Below are 24,024 nucleotides of genomic sequence, written 5' to 3' on the forward strand. Positions count from 1 at the left end.
TCAAAAAAATGACTAGCGTCTACATCCCAAAACGTCAGCCTATGAGAGAGGCGAATCTATTATTTTCATCGGATAGTAGGGGAGTTACAATGGTTTTCTGAGGAATGCAACAGCAGTGGACTACATGTTTGCTTACATTTGGAAGTTCAAAAAATTGCTAAGGTGGATTGCCTTAGTTTCTACGGTTAATTCCAGGGAAATATTAGGCAGTTTTTTCGGTTTGCTGATAGAGGGCAAATAGACAATTTATCTTTATAATCCGCGTTTATCTATTTAAACTTCAGAAGATTTAAGATGAAGCGAATATATTTAACACAACAGACCACAATCTTAAGACTTGTAAATCTTTTAAAAGACAACAGCAAATTTTTAAACATTACTGTAAAAAATATCTTCTCTTCTAATTAAAATAAATAATGAGGTAATGCATGAATGAATTGTTAATTATATGATAACTATGCATTTATAAAAAGTTTTTAATAATGAACTATAAATAATATTTTTAATTATCGATGTATTGTTTTTTAAAAGATTTACAAGTCTTAAACTTGCGTTCTGTTGTGTTAAATATATTCGCTTCATCTTAAATCTTCTTAAGTTTAAATATATAAACTCGGATTTATAAAGGTAAATTATCTATTTGCCCTTTTCAGCAAACCAAAAAAACTGCCTAATATTTCCCTGAAAGTAACCGCAGAAACTAAGGCAATCCACCTTTGCAATTTTCTGAACTTCCTACCTTCCTTTTCCCATTATTGCCGTGTGTAGCTTGCTGATAGCAAGCTGTATACCGGCTGTCATGAATTAAAAAGTACATTGCAGGTATAGCAAATGCTTGAGTGTGTCCGGAGGACAGGATGCAAAATGAAAGAAGGTGTGACTACTTTGTCACGTGAGGCTATAGCGGTGTCTGGTAGGCTGGAGAGATGCTGGTCCGAGTTTCAGATACAGTGTGCATTTTTACAAATATTCAGTGCATAAACTCATCAAAGTGCATTTTTCTCACAACTAGAAAGACTATATACAAAAGTAAAATTCCGCAGGGAGTCCAGCAGAAGCAGTCAAAGATATCTCTTAGTAGAGGTCTTTTGATTGGCTGTTGAGACGTGTATGCGAAAATCATGAGAATTTGCTATTTACAAAATATTCAATTGCAGAGACATAAAAACATACTTTCCAGTAAACTAAAAGTTAAATTAAATAAAATAAAAGAAATTTGAAACCAATAGGAGCAGTGAGAGATCTACAGTAAGCAGTAGAAGACTTTAGTTCGTAGTCCCGTGGGAGGTCACCCTCCCGTGCCTTGACCCCGATAGTGGCTGCTTAACTTTAAGCATTTCAGTTTTCCAAGTAAACACAGGGTAAAAACTTAGGTTGGAAAGTTCTGATTTTCATTGAGGATAAATGCAGTAAATGGTCTAAGGTGCCTGTCTTCGTGCAATATTTCATATTCAAAGAGGTTAAATTGACGCATATGATTGCAGTCCTGGGCTTCTCTGAAGAAATTCCGATTTTGCTTTGCGATGAACTTATCTAAGGGGTCGATCTTGAGGTCATCTTGTAGACACTTATTTGTCACGAAATAATGAGCATTCGTAATAATCCTGAGATAGCGGTTCTGCACAACACATAATTTATTGAGGTCAGTTTTGGTCAGGGCGGCCCACGCTGGGGAGGCGTAAGTCATGATCGGTCTGATCGCAGACATGTAGATGAGCCGCTTTTTTCCCAGGTCGAGAGTGGAGTATTTACCAATAATTGGGAAGAGACATTTGATAATTTGTAAGGCCTTATCCCTGACGTAATTTATATGGTTAGTCCACGTTAAGCGATCATTTATAATCACTCCGAGGTACTTGGCATGGGGAACAATTGGAACAATTTCGTTAAATAGATAAAGTCCTCTTTTGACAGGTGTGTTCCTTTTATTTCTGCGTATGAGGAGAAGTTGAGATTTGGCTGCGTTTATTTGGACTTTCCATTGCGCGCACCATCGTTCGATGCTAGGAATGACATCTTGTAGTTTTTTGATGGCGTGATTCATATTAACAGACTTTACTGCCAGGGCAGTGTCGTCTGCATAACAGGCCAAAATAGCGTTATTTTGAGATGCTTGAGGAAAGTCAGCAGCATAAAATAGATACATATAAGGTCCTAGAACTGACCCTTGCGGAATACCGCTATGGATATTTCTAGACGAGGAGATAGCACCGTTCACACAAACACAAAAAGTCCGGTTTGTAATGAAGGAGTGAATTGTCAAGATCATTTCTCGGTCCACGTTAGCAGTAATTAATTTGGATATGAGCCCCTCATGCCAGACGCGGTCGAAGGCTTTCGCCACGTCCAACATGAGGAGAGCAACACTTTGTTTGTTATGCAAAGCAGAGCCACAAAAGTCAGTAATGCGTAACAACTGCTTCGTAGTAGAAAGGTGCTGGCGGAAACCAAATTGTTCCGGAGGCAACATGTTTAGATAGGATTGCATACGTGAGAGAATAATGCGCTCATAAATTTTTCCGAGCACAGGCAGGAGACTAATAGGTCGATAGCCATCTGGTTTCGTGTGGTCCTTTCCAGGTTTAGCAATTAAAATAATTTTTGCACTTTTCCACTGCTGTGGAAAGTAGGAGTTAAATAAACACGCATTTAAAATGCTAGTGAAATTCGCTACTGCACAGGGAGGTAACATTTTAACTGCAGTATTTGAAATGCCATCATTTCCGGGAGCTTTGCGTGATTTGAGTTTTTTAATAATTTGAGACACTTCTACAGGGGTAGCAAATTTGGGAATATTTCGTGCTGTGGGGGCATTTAGCCAATCTTTCACATGAGTAAGGGTGAAAAGTTCAAAGTTTCTGTCCACAGGCCAATCATTTGGCGTAAATTGTAGTTCCAAATGCGAGGCGAAAACATTTGCTTTATCTTCATTTGAAAGGGCAACAACTCCGTTATGGAAGATGGGACGATTGGTAACAAAATTTGCTTTGAGGTTTTTTATTAAAGTCCAAAGAGATCCGTCACGGAAATCTAAGTTGCACATTTTTTCACACCAGAGTTCGTCCTTGTGTTGCTTCACAGCAGTTTTGATGTCCCGGTTTAGGCGATTTATCGCCCTTTTGGCGACAGGATCCCAGGTAAGGTTGTAAATTTTTCTGAGGCGATTTCTATGCCTCATCATTTGACGTATTTTAGGCGGCAGTCGGAAGAGCGTGTTTGTATTTACAACTGTATCACTAGCATTTTCAATAGCCCTTTGAATTTTTGAGGTAAATGAGGATACTGCAGAGTCGATGTTATCAACACAGATCAAATTTCTGACATCAAGAACACTGTCTTTCATGAAGAGTTCATAGCGCTGCCAGTCAGTAATTTTCCTAGTGGAAGCAGTATTACTTTTGTTCACTCCTAAAGTAGCAATGATCGGTAAGTGATCCGAGGATAGTTCGTGCAATACTTCAAGCGTGATAGGGATAGTTGTGATGGACAAAACAATATCCAGAATGTCGGAATATTCTATTCTGTCCGGGCGATAAGTGTATTCGTCCGGTGTGTAAATAACAACAGGATGGCTTAAAATGTAATTTTGTAGAGTTTTACCGTTTGTATTTCCTTTACGGCAATTCCATGCAATGCTCTTGGCATTTAGGTCTCCTGCCAGGATCGTAGGAGTATCAGGAGGAAGGATTGAGTCTAGTAGGTTATAAGTTAACACATTATGCGGTGGATTATAAAAAGCACTGAAATAAATATTTTTGTACACCGGAAGGGTAATGCACACTGTAATCAGCTCGCAACCAAAGTCTTTACACTCTTTAACGAGGCAAGATGGTAAATTTCTCTTCACATACATGGCGACACCTCCGCCTCGATGGCTAGTTCTATCACAGCGATAGATTCTGTAGTTGGAGATATTCAGACTGTAACATCTTTGAGCATGTGTCTCAGTAATGAGCGCGAAGTCAATATCGTGCTCGTACAGAAATTCTTGCAGTTCTGAGATTTTATTGCGGAGACTATTTGAATTCCACACCATGAAGCGGATTAAATTTGCCTTATTAGTGTGTTGGCCCATTATCTGAGATCACATTTTCTTGAGGTAGAGCGTTTTTTTCTTGGGTTAGTTGCTTGAAGAGCAGGGGAAGTCCAGAATTTTGAATAATTGCGACAAAGCTTTTAAGTTCATGTAGAATGGTTTTAGCTTCGCTTACCGCTTCAGGGGCAAGTCCACTGGCTAAGGCTTGCGAGTAGGATTTGTTACTAATTACTCGATCTGCATAAAATGATGGCTGAACCTGAGCTTTAGGCTTTGGAAACTTTTCACAACCACGAAAGTTCGCAGTGTGTCCAGTCATCTTACAATTCGCACACGTAGGGGGAGTATTCTTGTCTTTTTTACATAAAAACGATTGATGAGCGTCTCCACACTTAACGCACCGAGGTTCATGGTGGCAATGTGTCTGAGCATGGTGAAATCCCTGGCAGCGAAAACACTGCAGGGGTCCAGCTCTACCTCGGTATCTTTCTACTTTAATCCTCATTCCTAGGATGAATTCTTCGTCGAAGATATTTTTACTTTTTTCCTTACGATCCAGGGTGATCAAGAAGAGAGGCATATTTATGACTTTTCCGTCTCGTCTTCGTTTGAGTTGATTCACTCTGATGATGCTATAACCTTTTTGAGTTAAATACTCAGCAATTTCGCTTTCGTCCGTGTCATTGGGGAGATGTCTAATAACAGCCTTAACATATTTGTTTTCAGGCAATTCGAAGCAGTGATATCGAATACCTTTGTCTTTGAAGACCTGTACGATTTGTTTATAAAGCGCAGGTGATTTGGATTGGATTTTAAATCCACTCTGAATTAATTGACCAAAGTAATCCTTTTCAGCCTGCAGATTATAACCGATGAGGAGTGCTTTAACTTCTGAAAATTTGAATCTTTCATCTTTAACCATGATAGGCGGTGGTTTTCTTGAGCTCGTGTTAGGATTGGTCGATGGTAGCGTCAGCATTGGTTGCGGACTGGGAGAAGTGTCCATGACGTTATTTTTTGGTGTTTCAGTAGCCGGATCTGCGACCTGTACTTCTGGGGCTGTATCCATATTATCAGAAGTTGTTTCCGTGGTCGGCTCAGCTGTCGAATCAGAGGAATTCGTCAGGGTAGGCTTTCGAGAGGGTTTTCTTGGTCTTCTAGTAATATCTCCTTTAGGACCTGAGTCCGTATCGGAGCTGTCTTCATCCAATGCTTTATATTTTTTCGATTGCTCTTCATCTGAGCGCGCAGGGCTGCTGGCTCGTCTGGCATTAGTTTTGTTGATTCCAGTTATTGAAGAATCGTTGTCATTAACCTTAGGAGCTATGTTTGGTTTGGGAAGAGAAGTAGAAGAACGATCAGCATTCAATTCTCTGTCGATGAAAAGTTTGAGACGACGAAGGAATTTAAGGTCTCGTGCATCTTTAGATGAGAGAGATCCATCAGCTTCTTCAACGCATTCTAAGTTGGTAATCTCAGCGGCAATAAAATCAATCATTCGATCCATGGTGGAGCGGATGGCAGAGAATATAGCAACGGGGAAAGCAATCAGAGTCTATTGCAATGCCGGCCTACTGTTACAGCGGCATGCACTCTGATCAGGTATAATAAAAGAAGAGTTCTAATATCACAAAATCAGGAGCGAGCAGATGCACGTCTTACATGTACGATAGTCAAAACTCGAAATCTCTGGGCACGTGGCCACGCAAGCGCGGCGATTAGGCCTAGGACAGGGTGATGAAATCGAAGAACCGGATCTGGTGGAACGAGCACGACGTGCTACTCTCACGAGGGATACGACGACGTGTGAACTTCCTAATGTAAGTAAGGCTCCTATATACCAGGCTGAATCATCAGGCATTCGCGCTCCCAAGTGGGAGATTTAATGGCGGCTGAGTGGTTAAGGTGCAACAATTTTTTGTGTTTTTTTTTTTTTTTTTTGTGTAAAATGGGCGGATGTACAGCTATTAATTGTTCAAATCATTCACGGAAAGGTCATACATTGGTAAAATTTCCTAAAAATGAAGAAAGAAGAAAAATATGGGTAAATAATTGCCGAAGAGACAATTGGAAACCTGGTCCAGACGCTGAACTTTGCTTAGTAAGTATAATGTTAATTACGCCTTCATTTAGAGTTTATATCTTCTCTGATGTTTATAATGTGCAAGTAAAGTGAAATTATTGTTTACAATAACCTGAGTATCTGCTAATTTCTGTAATAATAGCTATAATTAAATTAGTCTAGGGTTAATGTACTCGTCGCCAAACATCGCCAATGTAGATGTTTTGAATATGGAAAAGAAATTTCTCTTCTAATATAAAGCGCGGATTTTGTTTTCCTGTGCTAATTGTGGAATTTATACTAATGTAACATGAAAATCATTAGCATATTGAAATTTATTAAAAAATAAATAATAATTTGGAAAGTCAAGATAAAATCTGAATGTTTGCTAAAGATATATGTAACATTATACTATACTTGCAACATCGTTGGAATGATATATAATTTTTTCTTTATTTTATAATCACTATTGTTAAAAAGTTAGATGAGTTGTTTATGCACGGTGCCCACTATTGTTTCTTGGTTAAAATAACTTCCAGAATTTTGACATTGACATCTGAAGTCAATAGAATAAATTGAATAGTGTGAGACAAAATATATATAATCTGACTTCAATAATTGCAAGGATTGTGCAAGTTTATTTATAATCACAGTATTATACAATTTGGCAATGGAGTAAAGATTTAGAAATGAATGCAGAACATTCAAATTAGTATTTTCTTGTTTCTAATATATAGAAATATAGTCTATTTTCCAGTATAAAAGTTTTACTTAAAAGTATGGGAAAGCAGATTTGTTTCATGCATGATCTTTATAATACTGGTATGAAATGAATGAATTTTAATCTGTAAACTATTTTTTGTTAATATTGAAATGCGTTTCTTTGGGTACATTTTTAGGCACTTGTGGATCATGTCAGACAACATGCAATAGAAAAAAGATGTCCGTGTGCATAAATTTTCCCATTGTGTTACTTCATTTTATCTAAATTTCAAGGATAATTCTTTTCATTTTTATATGGCATGTTATCAGTATAAAGGCTAGTGAAAATAAATTGGTATGTGTATCTGTTTTTGAAGTGTAATGCTTAAATAAAAAGATGGTGTGTGTTTCTTCATTTAAACAAAATTTCAAGGATAGTATTTTTCAGTGTTGTACGGTTTGTTATTTCTCAATGTAAAGTGTAACAAGGGGGGAAAAAAAACTGGTATGGTATATCTGTTTTTTAAGCATGATAATTTTATTTATTTCTTTAGTGATGCATATATATAGAGAGAAGGTGTTTGGTCCAACTGAAGTTATAATAAATCTAATTTTACTAGATCTCTCCCTTCCCTCAGGTGTAGAAAATTCTCAAGTGCAGAAAGTTTATTTGCAGAATTAATTCATTTCTGATAAACTTATTATCATTAATTTTTTATATAACATGTTATTAAGTTACACATTTGACTACTGTGTAATAAAATTGTATTTAGGGCAAAAAATTAACTATAATTTTGCATCTGGTGACTAATATCATATGCTTCTAAGAATATTACTTTAACTTTTTCCATAATTTTTGTATTTCAGGAACATGAAACTGTTATTTTGATATACTTAAATAATAAAAGTGTGTATCTGAATCAATTAATGGATACAAATATTTTACAGTTATTTTTAGAAGATATTTGCCATATCGCTTCTAATAATTCATAAAGTATGTTAAAATATAGGTAAATAATTTGGTGCAGAATTCAAAGGGTTTAGGGTTTAAAATATAGTCAATCATAAGACTAAATGATTTTTATTGTCATGATTTGCCTGGGCTTAAGAATGTACTTTTCGCCCGGTGGAAATTGTCATCAAACTGTCCTGAACAGGCTTTTTGTTGATAATAACTTCCAGGCTTATCAGTACCTCCTTTTGAGTGGAGGGTATGCAAGTATAGTACCCAATTTAAATTACATTGTGATTGTAATAATATTGTGGTATGAAATAAGTGATTATAATTACAATTTAGGTAATTGCATTGTAATTATATTACATTGTATCTGTGAACTCTTAATTTCATTACTTTATGCAATTATGTTGTAAGTGCATAATCTAATTGCAATAATATAATCTATTCGCAATTACAAAATAATTATAAATGCAGTTACATCTTAAATAGAGGCCATTTTAATACTTTTAAATTTTCGCAAGATAACTTCCCATTAAGGTTCATTTGGAGGAAACTATGCAAATATTAAAAAAGAAGTTATGCTAAATTTACATATTTTGTACAGTACTTTCTTGTTATAATGCTGTTCAATATATCTTCAATACTTTTGTAAATTTAACGACATTCTTTGCAATCACTGTGGTGCTTTAAAAAGAAGTTTCTTAGTTATGCTTTCTAATAAGAATGGGTTTAAAATTAAGTATTATGTATAATAACTAGCAGTTAAAAAAACTTGACTGCATGAAAATGCTGTTGCTGTGTAAAATAAAAAATAAGCTTTCTTTTATCCTTTGAAATGAATTACATGTGGTTAAGTCGTCCTTTTACAATTTAAGAATGTGGTTAACACACATTCTTAAATTGGACAGGTTTTATCTAAATTATTAGTATAAAATATATAAACTATGAATTATTTTGTAACATAACTCAAATTACAAAATTCATTCTATATACGTTCAAAGTTATTATCTTTTATGGAATAACTGTTTTTTTAATTTAGGTAAAAACTGGATTTTTAGAAGTATTACAAATACAATGCAACACAAAGGTGATCTGATTGAAGAGGAAGGACTTTTTATTACGGTTTCTAGTTCGTATTTATATTACATTTGATGAAAAGCATCCAAAACACAGAATGCTGTACTTTCTTCTTCCATATTATGTTATGAAATATTTCACACATTTAAAAGAAAGTGTTTCTTCAGAATCTTGCACAATTATTTCCATGTACCTCAGACTTAAATGACAACATATTCTTAAGTTATTTTTTTAGTATGAATTTACAGTGTTTTTATGGAAATTTTTGTTAAAATGTCATTAAGATAAATTTATTTGCACACTCTACGCTTTAACTATTTCCCCATTTGACACTATTGAAAGTTTTTATTCATATCTTATTTATTATAGTCTGCTAACGAAACTGAAACATCTAAAGAATAAGTTATTTTGAATATGTTTACAAAATATACGCGAAATTTTTATTTAAGTGAAAACGTCTATATACTATTCGAGAATTAATAAATTATCCGAAAAGTTTATATGCGCTGAATACCGCGCGTCTATAAAATAAATCTTTAAAAAAACAGCAGACATTCAGCCAGCGTGTGCGATAAACGCGCCAAAATTGGCAGCGCGTTCACTCCCTCGCCAAGAGAGAAACGTTGGTGATTCAGCCTGGTTTAGAGGAGCCTTAAATGTAAGCAAACATCGTGCACTGCCGTTGGCGTTCCTTAGAAAACCATTCTAACTTCCCTACTCCCCGATGAAAATAATAGAATCGCCTTTCTCATAGGCTGCCGTTTGGGGATGTAGACGGTAGTAGCAATCGGCTTGTCACGTGACCAAACAAGTGACGTTTTTACGTAGCAAGTCGATCAGCTAATATAGTGATTCAGCATTGTCACAGCAGGGGGTACGGCGAGTACGTTTTAGGAACATGCGTCCGTTTACACATGCGCGTTGAATGTATAATGGACGCTATAAGATAAGCCAACATTATCTAATTATCAAGTATTTCAGTTAATGTTGCAGAATTGCGTTGTTCCTTAATCTTCTAATTGGATCCGGCTTATTATTTTTTGCAGACTGTTAGAGCAATTTTATAAAAGAAAGCTTGAACTTTCGATTATGTCAAAAAGAAATTCAGATTCCGGAGCTGCCAAAGGATCTACAAAGCGAAAGCATGTTTCGGTGTCCATCAAACAAAAAGTGGAATTGCTGCAAGAAATGGATAAAGGCATATCCTTTGTTTATCTAACCATTCCGAAATCTGTTTATCAATTTCACGCTGCTCTGCAGGAGGGGGGGGACGTCGTGGCGCACAATGAACTGGAAGTTGATCTGTCAGCACTATCCTTATCTTCAGGGCAGATTTTTTATTTTATTCAGCTTACAATTCCTTACTAAATGTAGTATTTCATCTCGATGTACTCCGTCTTTGATATGATTTAAATCAAATTCCTCGTCATTTTAAATATCACGAATACACATCTGGTTTTCTGGTTGCAATTTTCTAATTTCGACTATGCGTAATGTATGCTTTACGCATGCACGCGTTGAAAGAAATGTTTAATAAAGTAAACAAATTAGCTTTAATTAATAATTAAACTTTTTTGTAAATTTTGATATCCTTTAGATCATAATTGCTCCTTATTTCATAAATTATGGTTTCATATTTTTAATTTTATAATTTCTGCATGCCATCCTACCAGATTTAAATCGATGATCTATAATCCGGAAAAACCGATAATCCGGAATCACCGAAGTCCCGATGAGTCCGGATTAAAGACTTTTGACTATAGTAACTTTTTTTTAATTTAAATTTTGAAGAGATTCATGCACTATAAATTCAGGCCTTAAAGCTGTCTAAGTGAATCTATGTTATCAAGGAAATTTTGAATCAATAAGTCTCAAGTGGTGAACAAATATATACAATGCTCACAAGATATAAATATACATAAATAAAAACAAAAGAATGCCGAATAACATTACAATGTAATTATAAAAATCAAACTTGCATGATTACATTTGGATTGAGAATAGACATTGACCTTTTTTTACTTCCTTGTAGGAAGTAGAAAGGAAGTATTGTAATCGCGAAAAGTCTCAGACAGCATATTTCAACGAAAATATGCATTTTGACCGCTATCGAATGCAATTTAACGATGTTTTTGCGTGATATCTGTACGTAAGGACAGAATAAAAGATTCTTTTCTCCAAAAAAATTATAAAACTGCTTTAAAATGAATTCTGAAGAGAATGTTTCATGGCGTCTGTACGAACGTACGTATGTATCTCGCATAACTCGAAAACGAGTAGCCTCAGAACGTTGAAATTTTGTATATAGGACTGCTATAACATGTAGATGTGCACCTTGTATTTTGGTTGCAATCGAAAGCACCAAAAGTATATACAGTCAAAAGTCGTTAATTCAGAAACCCATAATCCGGAATGATCCATAATCCGGACCTCAAAGCTACAAACGTTCTGCGCATGCGTCACGTTGACGCATGCGCGTAAGATCTTTACCGCTGCGAATTTGCGTGTGCGCGTGCGCAAAATACGTTTACGAATGCGCGTTTAATGTATAACGGACGGGATAAGCTAAGCTAAAATTATCTAATTATCTATTTCAGTTAATGTTGCAGATTGCGTTGTTCCTTAATCTTCGAATTGGATCCGGATTATTATTTTTTGCAGACTGTTAGAGCAATTTTATAAAAGTAAGCTTGAACTTTCGATTATGTCAAATAAAATTTCCGATATATATTTACTAATATGTAAAGGATATACAAAGCGAAAGTATCTTTCGGAGTCCATTAAACAGAACTTTAACGTTTGTTTATCTAAACTTTAACGTTTGTTTATCTAAACTTTAACGTTTGTTTATCTAAACTTTGTTTATCTTTAACGCCGCGGCGGCGTGCAATGAATTGGAAGTTGATCTGTCAGCACTATCCTTATCTTAAGGGCAGATGTTTTTATTTTATTTGGCTTATAATTGCTTACTCAGTGTAGTATTTCATCTCGATATACTCCGTCTTTGATATGATTTAAATCAAATGCCTCATCATTATAATTCGCTTCCGATAGCGAAGAAAGTGACAGAGGTTATTGAAAAGGAAAAAATTTCGATTGACAAATTAGTCGGTATTCTCGACACAGCAATTATAGGACTTGAACAGCGGAACTTTGCAACTGAACAAGAAATTATGTCTGTTTATAGAATTAAAGAGAATGTATTATCACATAAAAACGAAGCAACTTAAACAACTTACATTGAAAGAAATGTTTAATAAAGTAAACAAATAAATATTAAGCTTTTTTTTGTAAATTTTGATACCCTTTAGATCATAATTGTTCTTTATTTCGTAAATTACGGTTTCATATTTTTAATTTTATAATTTCTGCATGCCATTTTACCAGATTTAAACTGATGATCTATAATCCGGAAAAATCGATAATCCGGAATCGCTGAAGTCCCGACGAGTCCGGATTAACGACTTTTGACTGTAAATATATGTATGTATAAATATCCCCTCTGTTACTCGGCTCAGTGGTTCAATTTCTTTATTTTTATATGTTTGTAAATTGTGCATTTTTTGTTTTAAAAATGATTGAATTATGCTGTTCTTATCTTCCGGTTAAGGTTTCTATGGCTTTAGTAAATCTATATGCAATATTTTTAGAATTATCAACAATTTTAAAGTTGTTTAAGTGCCGCTAAGCCTTTTTTTTTATGGCGGCTATTGATTTTTTACATTTGAAACAGCAGACTAGTGGATTTGTTGCCAATCTAGAGAAAATTAGCTTCGCAACAACAAAGATAACGCCTTCATTTATTATTGCCAATTAAATCATGCTTAATCCTTTCTGGAATTTTTTCGAGGAAATAAGTGTTTAAGATTTACTTCGTAATTTTTAATATAGATATTTTGAGTTTTTATGTATTTTTGCCTTCTCGCGAAGTGAGAACTGAATTAATTGAATGAGAAATACTCAATCGTCTGTGAAAAACTATTCCTTTTTTTTTCTTTTGTTTGCTTAATTTCTTTTATACATAGTTCTAGCGTTATTATAGTATTTGAATAGAACATGTGGCAACGATTAGATAATTCTTTAAATGATATAAATTTTGTGCATTCTGAGTTATAATATGAACGAAATATAATACTGTTAAGTAAACCTAGCGCCAGAGTGTCGCTATGGTAAACAAAGTGAATTTTAAAGAATGCATTTATTCTATTGTGGTTTATGCGCTGTCGGCGAAGTAGACTTAATTCAATCCAATAAGTTTAAATGAAATGCAAGAAAAAATGCCTATAATTTAATATTCCGTACAAGGAAGTCATGTGGTGTACACATCAGATTTTTTTATCAGTATTGTTCTTATGATCGTAATCATAAGTTCAAAGTTACTTATAGTATGTATACAAATGTGAAACTGTTCTCAGCCGTTTGCAATTTTTTTTTTTTGTAGAGTTTTACATGAATACGCCCAGACTGGACAAGCGTAACAGAGCATGGGATGTAGAATGAATTTATAAATGAGTAACTTATTACAACTTATTACTATCGATAGATAGAACGCAATTAAGGGGTTGAGTTTAGCTTTAAGAGTGAGCGGTTGGTAAATGTGAAATTTAACACACTAAATGCATACGAATTCAAAGTTCACTTTGAATAATATTCTGTACTGGCTATTATTATGGAACATCTTTTTCATATAGACTGCAATAAAAAGTGCTGACTTCTATTTACATATATAATTGATGTAAATATTTTTCTCATGTGCATAGTTTTATGTAAAGATAGCATTGGGGCTCAGATGTTTATTACATATTTCTTTCTTCATCTTATTAACTAATATTTCACATGGATATTTTTGCGGAGTATGCAACATGTGTGTGTATTTATTTCAAATTATTTCAATCAGAGAATGGAATCTTTACAATTGCTTATATTTGATCTAACTTCGCAATGAAAATTTTGAGAAAAAAGCGACGTTGCTTTAATTATTTTGTACAGAAAATTTAGTGGTAAAATATATTCAACTGTCTTGCTTAAATCTTTAAGTGTGCGAAAGGTCATGTGACATGACAGAAATATTACTGGACGCCCATTGGCCCATCCGAGAAACCACTTCCTTGGTGGCTACACAGATGTGCACTTGTGAAATATGCTACTGGGACTCTTGTTATTTAAATTCTTTAGAGACCTGTATTGAGCAACTGCTTGTCAGCACGAAGTCTAGTGCGTTGGTATTGCCTTCTTGCAGCATTTCGTCTTTTAATTAGGTATTTAAGTTCCATACTTCTTTTTGGTTTGGAATTTTTGATAATTTTACAGGCATTTCTGTTGGGTATGTAATGTTGAATCCGTAAAGTCCTTAACCAAACTATCAATGTTACTTCCATTATGTACTGTTGGCAGTGTCTAATGTATGTTGTTTAGAGCTTTGGCAAACTTAGACCAGTCAGTAATAATGCCTCTTTTGACTGATATGATATAATAGCTGACGTCCAGGAGAACTCTGACCGGATTATGGTAGAAAACAGCTTATCCAGCTCAGAAACATCCAGTGGATTACTGGTATTTCTGAGCAGGAAGAAATCTATAATTCCTGAAGACACAGTACCATATCGTGTTGGAGTTTTTGCAGCTGCTATGCTTTCAGGAAAAGAAATAAAATTCATTCGCTATTACAGTATGGCCGATTGCTGCTGCATTCAGCTATCACACACGCATCAGAATGTTTTAGTATTTTAAATAATTTATTCTATAATTAACATTATAACTTAAAACATAAGAAAATATTTTTTGAATATAAAATATATAACCAAAACTATACTAATCTATCCTGTATATGTGATTAATTGCAATTTTTGTCACACAGTTACTAATACTTTTTTTTAATATTACATTGTTAGTACAAATCTCGCCAGCTTTCAAGTATCAAATACCTCTTAGTAAATTGCTAATTAAGCACCATGAATTAGCTTCTACAGCCCATTGATACTGCAAAGAGCTTCAATACAAAGATTACATAGATAAATTTCATAACATATTATTACAGGCAATTTAGCAATAGTTCAAAACTAACTTTTAAGAAATTTAATGGAAAAAGGAACCAAATTTAGACCAGTACTAAAAATTAACAAACATCACAGTTTTAAAAGTTTCGTAAAAAATCTAGACGAATTTATAGTTAAAACTAGTTACAAATTAAATATTCCAAATTCTACCTTCATGGCTTGGAAACATGAAGTATTAGAAGAATTCAAGCAAAGAATTCGAAGGATTGAATTTAATAGCGATTTACCATGGAATATTCTCATTCCTCTATTGCAAGATTTGAAACAAAAGTTCGTAATAACCAAAATTGACAAAGCCAATAATAATTTTAGCATAATATGAAAATGTCTCATTTTTTATGTCTCATTAATTAATACTGAACTGAATAATGCCATTACTTACAAACTCACCAATTTACAAGAAAATGCTATTGAAAAAAAAGCTAAAAGCATTTCATAAGAAACTGCAAATTTCACAACCATCTAACTACAATAGATTAGCAAATCTATATGCTCTCCCAAAATTTCATAAATCACTACTCAAATTTAAATTTATTGCTAATGGTACAAATAATTATAAAAAGAATATAGATTACATATTTGCAATTAAACTTAAAAAATCTGTAATTTAATCCAACAACTCTTTAACAAACAACACAACTATAGTTGGATTATTTATAATAATGCTCCAGTTCTCAGCAGATTTAAAAGTTTAGAAATCAAGAACATTAACTGCTATGACTTTGAAAATCTTTATACTTCTCTACCATTAGAAGAAATTTTTACTAGTTTAATGCAACTCCCACATCTTTTTCCTGACATACTTGACATCCTTTGCATTGAAAGATGGAATACTTATCTGAATTGTGCATTATTTAATAACTACATTAAATTCAATAATAAGATCTTTCAGCAAGTGAGAGGAATTCCTATGGGAGCAAACAGTTCTACACAAATATGTAATCTATTTCTTTTTACTTATGAATATAAATTCCAACTAAGTTTAAATAAGAATGAATTAAAGCTATTTGCACATACATTTAGATACATAGATGATATAACTTTCAATAATAATTCTGCTTTTGAGCAATTCAAAATTTACCCAAATAGTTTAACACTTAAAACGAATACGAATCAAGATACTATTGAATACCTAGACCTGCTAATTATTAAAAAATTAAATTATAATTACAGCAAAATTAAATTATATGATAAAAGAAGGAATTTCCATTTTCATACTATTAAGCTAATTAATTGGAACTCTAATATCTCTAGAAAAGGAATAGAAAACACGTTTCATAGCTAAATAATCAGAATAAAAAATATATGTACTGAAATAGAAGATTTAAAGGAAGAAATAATAAAGCTAATTAATGTTCAAGTTGATAACCAGTACCACCAAAACTTATTAATTTATATATTAAAAAGGCAGGCATTAACTTTAATTTATAATTTTTTGGCTCTTTATGGTATGATAACATTACCTTAAACCTTAGCTGGAGGGTTATGGAGGATATAGAAGAGTAAAGGTATTATCTTGTAAATTTTTATTGTAAATAAATTTATAAATATGTATATTTAATCAATACTGGATTCTTTCCTTTTACTAATAAAGGGCCAACTCTTTTCAAAAGTCTCAATTATAGCCCGAATTGAGTGAAATTTTAATCTTATTCTAATTTTCCATAGTTTAGTCAGTATTTAGTAAAGTTTTGATATACCAGTTGGAATCAAGTTTATTAAAACTTTCAATTTTTTTTAAGGAATTTTTGGGAAATTTCTGAGAAATATGTAGGAAATTTCTGGGAATTTCTTTTTTAACTTAGTTTCTTTCTTTAAATTTAATAAATAAAAAATTTCTGAAGGAATTCATTTCAAAATTTAAATTTTACTTAAAAAAATTTTGGGAATTTTTAAGACATCTTAAGACTTTTTTAATTTAAATTTTACTTTAAAACTTTTTAAAATTTTAAAACATTTCAGTTTTACTTAATTACTTTTAAATTATTACTTTTTATTTGCAATTTTCACAAAAAAATAATTATTTGCATTATTTACACAATTTTGCAACAGAACACACATTTAACATTACAAACAAGTGTACATTTATTAATTCACAATAACCTCTTAACTCTACTTTACTTCAATTAGAGTACTCTTTTTATGATATTTGCAGAGCAAACTTACATCTCTTGATTGGCTCAGCTACTAAACTCCCTACCATAAATAGTTGGACAGTTAAAATTAAAACTTAAATTTCATACTTTTAGGATTTCTTTGATTTTTTCTAGATTTATATTATTTAAATATTTTAATATTAAAGTATACAAAATAAAAAAAAAATTTAATAAAACAAAAATAGCAGCTTGGCACTCAACTTTATTTACATTAGCGCCATCTATATAATTTGCAGTACACACTTACATCACTTAGGAAATACTTTTGCAGACCCCAACGCTAATATGGTAAGTAAGTTAGAATTAAAACTTACTATTTACTTGCTTTTAAGTATTTTTTATGTAGTATTTAAGTATTTTCTAAATATGTAATTATATTTTTAAGTATATATTTGATTTTTATAAATTATGAATTAGTTCTTTTTAGTTTCTTATTGGTTTATATAAATTATGTCTAGTTCCTTTTTAGTTTTTTAGTTTCTTTTTGATTGATATGCATATTCGTGTCGGGGAGGTTTCTGTAAACAGAGGTTTTTAGGATGCATTTGTTTCTGAATTGATTTTTCTGGAAAATTTGGTTTTTTAAAAAATTAAATTTGGTACTGGACTTTGCATTGCTTGTTTCTCGGAGCGCTTCACTGTTGGTGTTTTTCTTTGGCCTTTAATTTTAGTTCCTAATTTCTCGGGGTGCCATTTTGTTGGTGTTTCTTTTTGGACATTCTTCACTATGTGTTTACTTTTGGTTTTGACTTTTGCCCTTGCCTGCATGAATGGCGAAACACGAAATGAATGATTGAAGAGTTAGGTTTGGAGGCAATTTCCCCTTGATAAGTCTGTCTCCTGCCTGCTCAACAGTCATTCACTTATGCATTTTTGAAAAAAATTTTAGATTAATTTTAATTTGCTAAATTGGTGAATTTATTTTCATGATTTGGTTTTGCACTTGATTTACTTATGCTATCTGAATTTAAATGATATTGTAGATTAGTTCGAAAATTTAATCTTTTATATGTTTGCACTTTTTTAATTTTAACTTTAGATTTGCTTTTTTACGTATATGCATGTTTGTTAATATATATATATATATATATTTTAAAGTTTGCAAAGAAACAATGATTTTTTAATACTAATAGATTACAAAAGTACTATTCCATGAACAAACCCTCAGGCTTACAGCATTGTTACTTTATAGCCTACAATAATAATGCAGTATAATTGAATAATAATTCTTTACAATAATAACGCAGTAAGATTCCGCTAATAAGCCCCTCAGCGGCCTAGCGGTAGAGTCCCTGAGCGCAGGTAGTTTGGTCCGAGGTTTGAATCCCGTGAACGAGCTGGCCGCATCGGCGTTTTCGTGGCTTTCCCAATGTGTAACGTGTATACGAGCCAGTTTCCTTTAGAAACCAGTTTTAAATCGTAATAAAATTACACACACACACACACAAAGAGAAAAAATCTGAAAGCCTTCAGGTTTTATATTACTCCCAAAAGATCCTTTTTTTTTAACGTTTTGCGTGTTACCTTTATTTAATAAATATCATGTTCTTCGCACTTAAACCATAAAACTCAATTCAACAGCAATATCATATAATTTAAAAAGAGCATATCTTTAGAATTTCCGATACATAGTCTCGCGCGCTAGAGATAAAAATTTTTCCCCCTGTTTTTTTTTTTTTTTTTTTTTTCGTACAATGTTGCCACTGCTCGCTTTGAAATCGTTGAGTTTCTTAATCAAACACTCATAAATGCTTTACAAAATATGAAATAGATAATAAAACAAATTCCCAGTTCCAAATTTGGGGCTCCAGATGCCTATATTAGGGTGGAGGATTACGTTATTCAAAATTTAATGACTCTAGGTACCGTTGTTTTATTACAGTGCGAGAAACATTCATACATTTATGCAGATTTCTCATTATTTAACTTCTTTAAATATAATACAGTGCGATGATATTTGGTGGCAACAATTTGAAACATTTATCGTGAAACACCACAAAATAACAAAACGAAATTAATAGCCCTTCTGTGCTAAAACTTATTTTTAAAAGTATCACACTAGTAGTAGTACTACTACTGAAAAAAGTAAAACTATTTTATATTTTTATAATTTTTTTTTAAGTTTTATTTTACAGTAGTGTGAATTGCGCGTAATAATGAACGACATTCCTTTTTGTGTTCACAGTATTGTTCGTAAGGTATTCAACTGTTAGATTTTAAAATAAACGTAATTCTTGCTGTACATAAATCGAGTAGAAGCTTATCGAATGTCTATATTTGTATTAAATGAAGAAGGTTTGTGTGCTTGATAAACTTATTATCTTCTACATATTTAAAGCATATAATTACAATTTATATCTATAATTTCAGGAATAGTATAAATAACCTTTCTTTCAGTAGAAATAACGTTCTTGTTTTCTGAATGTGGCTCCAAATACTCTCTCAATTCATAGCAAATTAAAATAACTATAAATTTTGGCAATCTGAAATTCGCAATGAAAACATCTTCTGGCAGAACAAAAGCATCAACATATTTCCTATAAATTCGCCACCGATTCAGAGATCTACGACCGTATTCTTCGTTTAAATATGAATAAAACAGCGGCGAAAACACATACAAAGCCATTGTCTACTTAGTACGTCAACTGCACAATCCTGATTGACGACGCGGCAACACTTTTTCGCGCGCTTTCGACAACTTCCGTACTCAGAGAATATAGGATGTCGGGCAGACCTGTTTTTCACTAGTAGCGACATCTTGCGGCTCACAACTTGCTGTCGACTCTCGTAGCGTAGAATAACCGTCCTGGACTGATCAAACTGCTCACATGCGTAGCAAAGTGAATGGTATTATTCACAGTTTGTACCCTTTCCTTGGATAATACTCTACTCTCAGCCTTAAGTGTAAAAATCACATTCTGTAATTCTCCCCATTATCACCTACGAACATGAAAGCTCTTAAAACTCTGCAAAATAGAATGCTACGAATTATCACGAATGCACATCACGTGGTAAGCACGGACATCCTGCATGCTCATCTTAAAATCTCTCGCATGCACAAAACCCTCAAAGACTCTAACGAATACTTCTTCCAAAAAGCAACAGGCTGTCACACAGTAAACTATTCATCTATCTTCCAATATGAAATGCTAGAAGATGTCCCTTCGGCGCTCATCTCTTAGCAGATGAAAATTTTACAACTTAGAGGACATTAACTGTGCACGATTTTCAGATGCTGACTATAAATAGTGTATATTATAGTGTTTATTTCCTACATTCCTCAGCTAGTATTGAAAAATTCAAATTGCATTTATCTGTGCCCTCTTGTACGTACCAGCATTTGTTTTCGTTCACCGTCACGGGATCTCTGAGGACCAATGGAGATTAATTCCTAGCTTAAGCTTCGGATTGGCTTTCGTAGTCACTTGGCCGCCCTGAAACTCAAGTACTCAGGATCAAGCTCCAGCCAATGAACTTGCCTCCTCATTTTACCTCGCTGGGTGGGACCTTAAAAATCACGTGACCACTGCGTTCTCTTTGAATACTCCCGCCACCACAAATTCTCTGCTGTTACAAAGAATATGTACTGTTAAGAAGGAAAACTTCGCAGCTGGAGGAGTGGCTGCCTTCGAACAAAAAGGGAAACAGCTGCGCATGCGTGAAATATTTGTCGCCAAAATGCGCCAAAGGTACAAGCTGATGTTGAACTTCGAACAGGTTCGACGGTCACGTTTATCAAGAATTTAAATCTGCGTGATTCCTTCCCCCCCTCCATATTGACGGATATAAAATCAGACATCAAACTGCGATATGGATAATGCAAGTTCAACAGCCAGTCAAAGTGAAACTTCACCTAATTTTCTTATTTATCTTAACCCGTGTTCTTCAATTTCCTGTACACGTCGCGGAGGAGGAAAATCTCGGCCCGGTCCTGTACGCTTAATGGCAAACCGCACATTGAGTTGATCAATGTTAACGAATTTCGCTTACTGCGCATGCTCAATGGTGTACCGCTGGCGTGGGAGAAAATACTGGTGACTAAGCATAAGCAACTCTACACAAGCCTGTTCGTCATGTAGGTCTTATCGACTGCTTACAATTGCAACAGTCTATTTCATTTACTTGAGGTAATTTATTTGACCTTTAATTCAGTAATTTAAACTAGATTTAATGCTTAATTTGTTAAAGTATATATGAATGGAACGTATGGTAAATACCCCATTGTTTTTATTCCTCAGAACTATAATTAGCTAATACATCTTTTAATGTTTCCTGTTTTGTAATCCTTTTTAAAAGAAAATTTGGATAGTTTACAATCGACATTTACACTCCAAGTAATGAAACAACTTACAACCTGACACGTTTTAAAACTTCGAACTGTTTATGCCCAAGATAACACAATATCAACCATATACCGTATTTATCTTCTTTTAAAATTGCGTCAAAGTCGTAACTGCGCCAAATTCTCTTTTGGGCATGCGCAGTAAGCGAAATTCGTTTAACATTGGTCAACTCAATGTGCGGTTTGTCATTACGCGTCCGGTACATCACAGAGGGGGAAATTCTCGCCAACAGTAAACCAACAGTTTGTCGCGCAGCAGACAAACTGGTTTACATTTACGTCTATGGAGCCTTTCTTTCTTTACTTAGAGGTTCTTTGGCTGTTGTTTGCCTGCCGACATCGCCACGAAGTGTACTCTTCACAGTAGCTCACAGTTACCCCCTTTCTCCTTCTCCTTCGTCATCACTCTTCCGCTCTCGCGGTTTTCCATCGCCATAGATATGCCAAAATCAAGTGTCGTTTTGTGGCAGTATTTTCAATTAAACTAAAGTCCTCTTGCGGAAGGCTTCGCTTTTTCTTTTCTTTTTTTATATTCAGTGGAAATGTTTTCCTAAATAGAGAGACAATTTTTTCTTTATAGCTAGTTCAATATTTTCCTAAAAAAAAAAAACTACCAGACTTCGTAATTTTTACAAAATAAAACCAAAATTATTAGATTTTTGTAATTTTTACAAAATTGACTCTTTTAAATTTAAAAAAATGACAGGAATGTTTCGTCATTTAAAACATTTTATTTTTGAGAGTATATGTCTACGATTAACAATTGCGAAAGTAAAAGCCGGATAAAGAGTTTTTTGGAGATTATGTATATATGCCCCAGCAAATTTAATACATCTTATAACATTAATTGCGCACATCGAGTAAACTTATTACGACTTTTCACCTTCCTTATTGCAGTAATTTGGAAGCACGTCTGCTAGCAATCGGAATGTCCATAGTTCGAATCTCAGCATGGTCATTACGAGGTTTATATTGCGTTCTCTTTCACCAAGAAACCTACAAACTCAAATAAAAGAAAAAAAAGTGTATCTGAAGTACAGGGCTAACATAAATGATTCATTCATTTTGAGAAGGCTATATTTTCAAAAGTATTTCACGTACACACATGAAAGATATATGAAAAGAACCATAAACTCACCAAGTTTATACACCCTTTACAAATATTCAGTATGTACCTCTTTGGTGACACCAGGGCCGGCGGAAGCGGGCCCGCAAGGCCTTCTTTGCAGGCGGGCGCCGACTAAGGGAGGGGCGCCGACCAGCGAACGACACAGAGCTTTTTTTTTAATAAAAAAGAATGTGCACTTATCGGGGAAGAAGAAAAATATTCCTTGAATGCTTACACAGGACAGAGGGCAGTTCGCGCCCCTCCCAACACCTCCTAACAGAAGGTGTTAGGATGTGTTGCCCTTCCCCACCTTTCCTCTCCAGCTCATCCATCAATGCCTTGTCACCCATCCGTCAATCGTCAGGGATAGTATCATACAAAGAAGTTCGAGTTGGGAATTCACGCTGTGAGCAAGTTTAAATCTAGATAATACCCTCAGACGTTGTTCATGACTCACAATTATCCTTCTGCGCATCTAGTACCAGATAACGGTCATTTTCCATGTGTCTAGAAAGCCACGTGTTATGTATCATCTACACATTCCATTTTCGTATTTACTGAGTATCACTGAGTGGTTGGCGAAAATTTTCGATGCACAATAACCTTACTACCATTGGAAAAGAAAAGTCCATTTGATGAAGTACGTTCTTATTTTATTTTACTTAATATAATTTCTATTTATCCTTATTTTATCGTTTTTATTATATTTTTATTTAAAATGTATATAGTGAACTACGGCTTTTTTTCCTTGAAAATTTCTGTGAGGGTGGGAAGGGGGGAAAGGATTAGCCCTTTCTATCAGGGAAAATTTGCCGTTTTGCCATATGTAAGAATGAACACAGGCACCACCTTTTCATATTTTTCACGGGAGTTGGAAGGGGGGCAAGATTTGCATGGACGAAAACGCAAAAGTCTATAGAGAAGTGCTTCTCAACCTTTTTTGGTCCGCTGACCGGTAAAACTTACGAAAAAATTTCGCGGACCAGTATGTTTTTTCCCTCCCCCCCAAAAAAAAAACTTTACAAAGTATTCAAGAATTACTACATAAGTTAATTGTAATATTCTTATTACCATTTGCCTACAATCATATTTAAATATTTCCTTCTTACTCATCCTGGTTATTGATTTTTAATCTACCTATAGTTAAAGAAATAGTAGTTATAGCACAGTATTAAATTCCATGGTTATTAAAAACTTACGCTGATGTATAGTTTTCAGTTGTCCAAGCATGCAGAAGAATGTAAGCAAGATAAAAAGCGAAACCTAACCTAAGACGCCTTAAACACTACGATAGATATTCATCGTTCAAGTAATCAGCGATACTCAAGGTAAACAGGAGCACACTAACTGGTGTACTAAGTGTACGGCACGGCAATTTATAAAAGGCGATTAGGTACCTAGTTACCGGGTTGCTACATTTTTCATCACCGATCATATTATTTTATAAATTAGTAAACTATTTTTATTGTAATGTTGCGTGCGTACGGGTTCGTTACGAAATGAATGCACAAGTCCGATAAAAAATGA

At 33.8% G+C, this 24,024-nt stretch overlaps 1 protein-coding gene across 1 annotated transcript in view; it reads right to left on the minus strand.

The window, feature by feature from the left end:
- Window positions 1–24,024, minus strand: part of LOC118193937 (meiotic recombination protein REC114-like) — a 60,125-nt gene that overhangs the window by 17,515 nt on the left and 18,586 nt on the right. The gene's annotated exons all lie outside the window — the stretch shown is intronic.

Source organism: Stegodyphus dumicola, chromosome 1 (genome assembly GCF_044657685.1).
Source record: "Stegodyphus dumicola isolate Sdum_Otavi_A_Nest chromosome 1, ASM4465768v1".
NCBI classification, from domain to species: Eukaryota; Metazoa; Arthropoda; class Arachnida; order Araneae; family Eresidae; genus Stegodyphus; species Stegodyphus dumicola.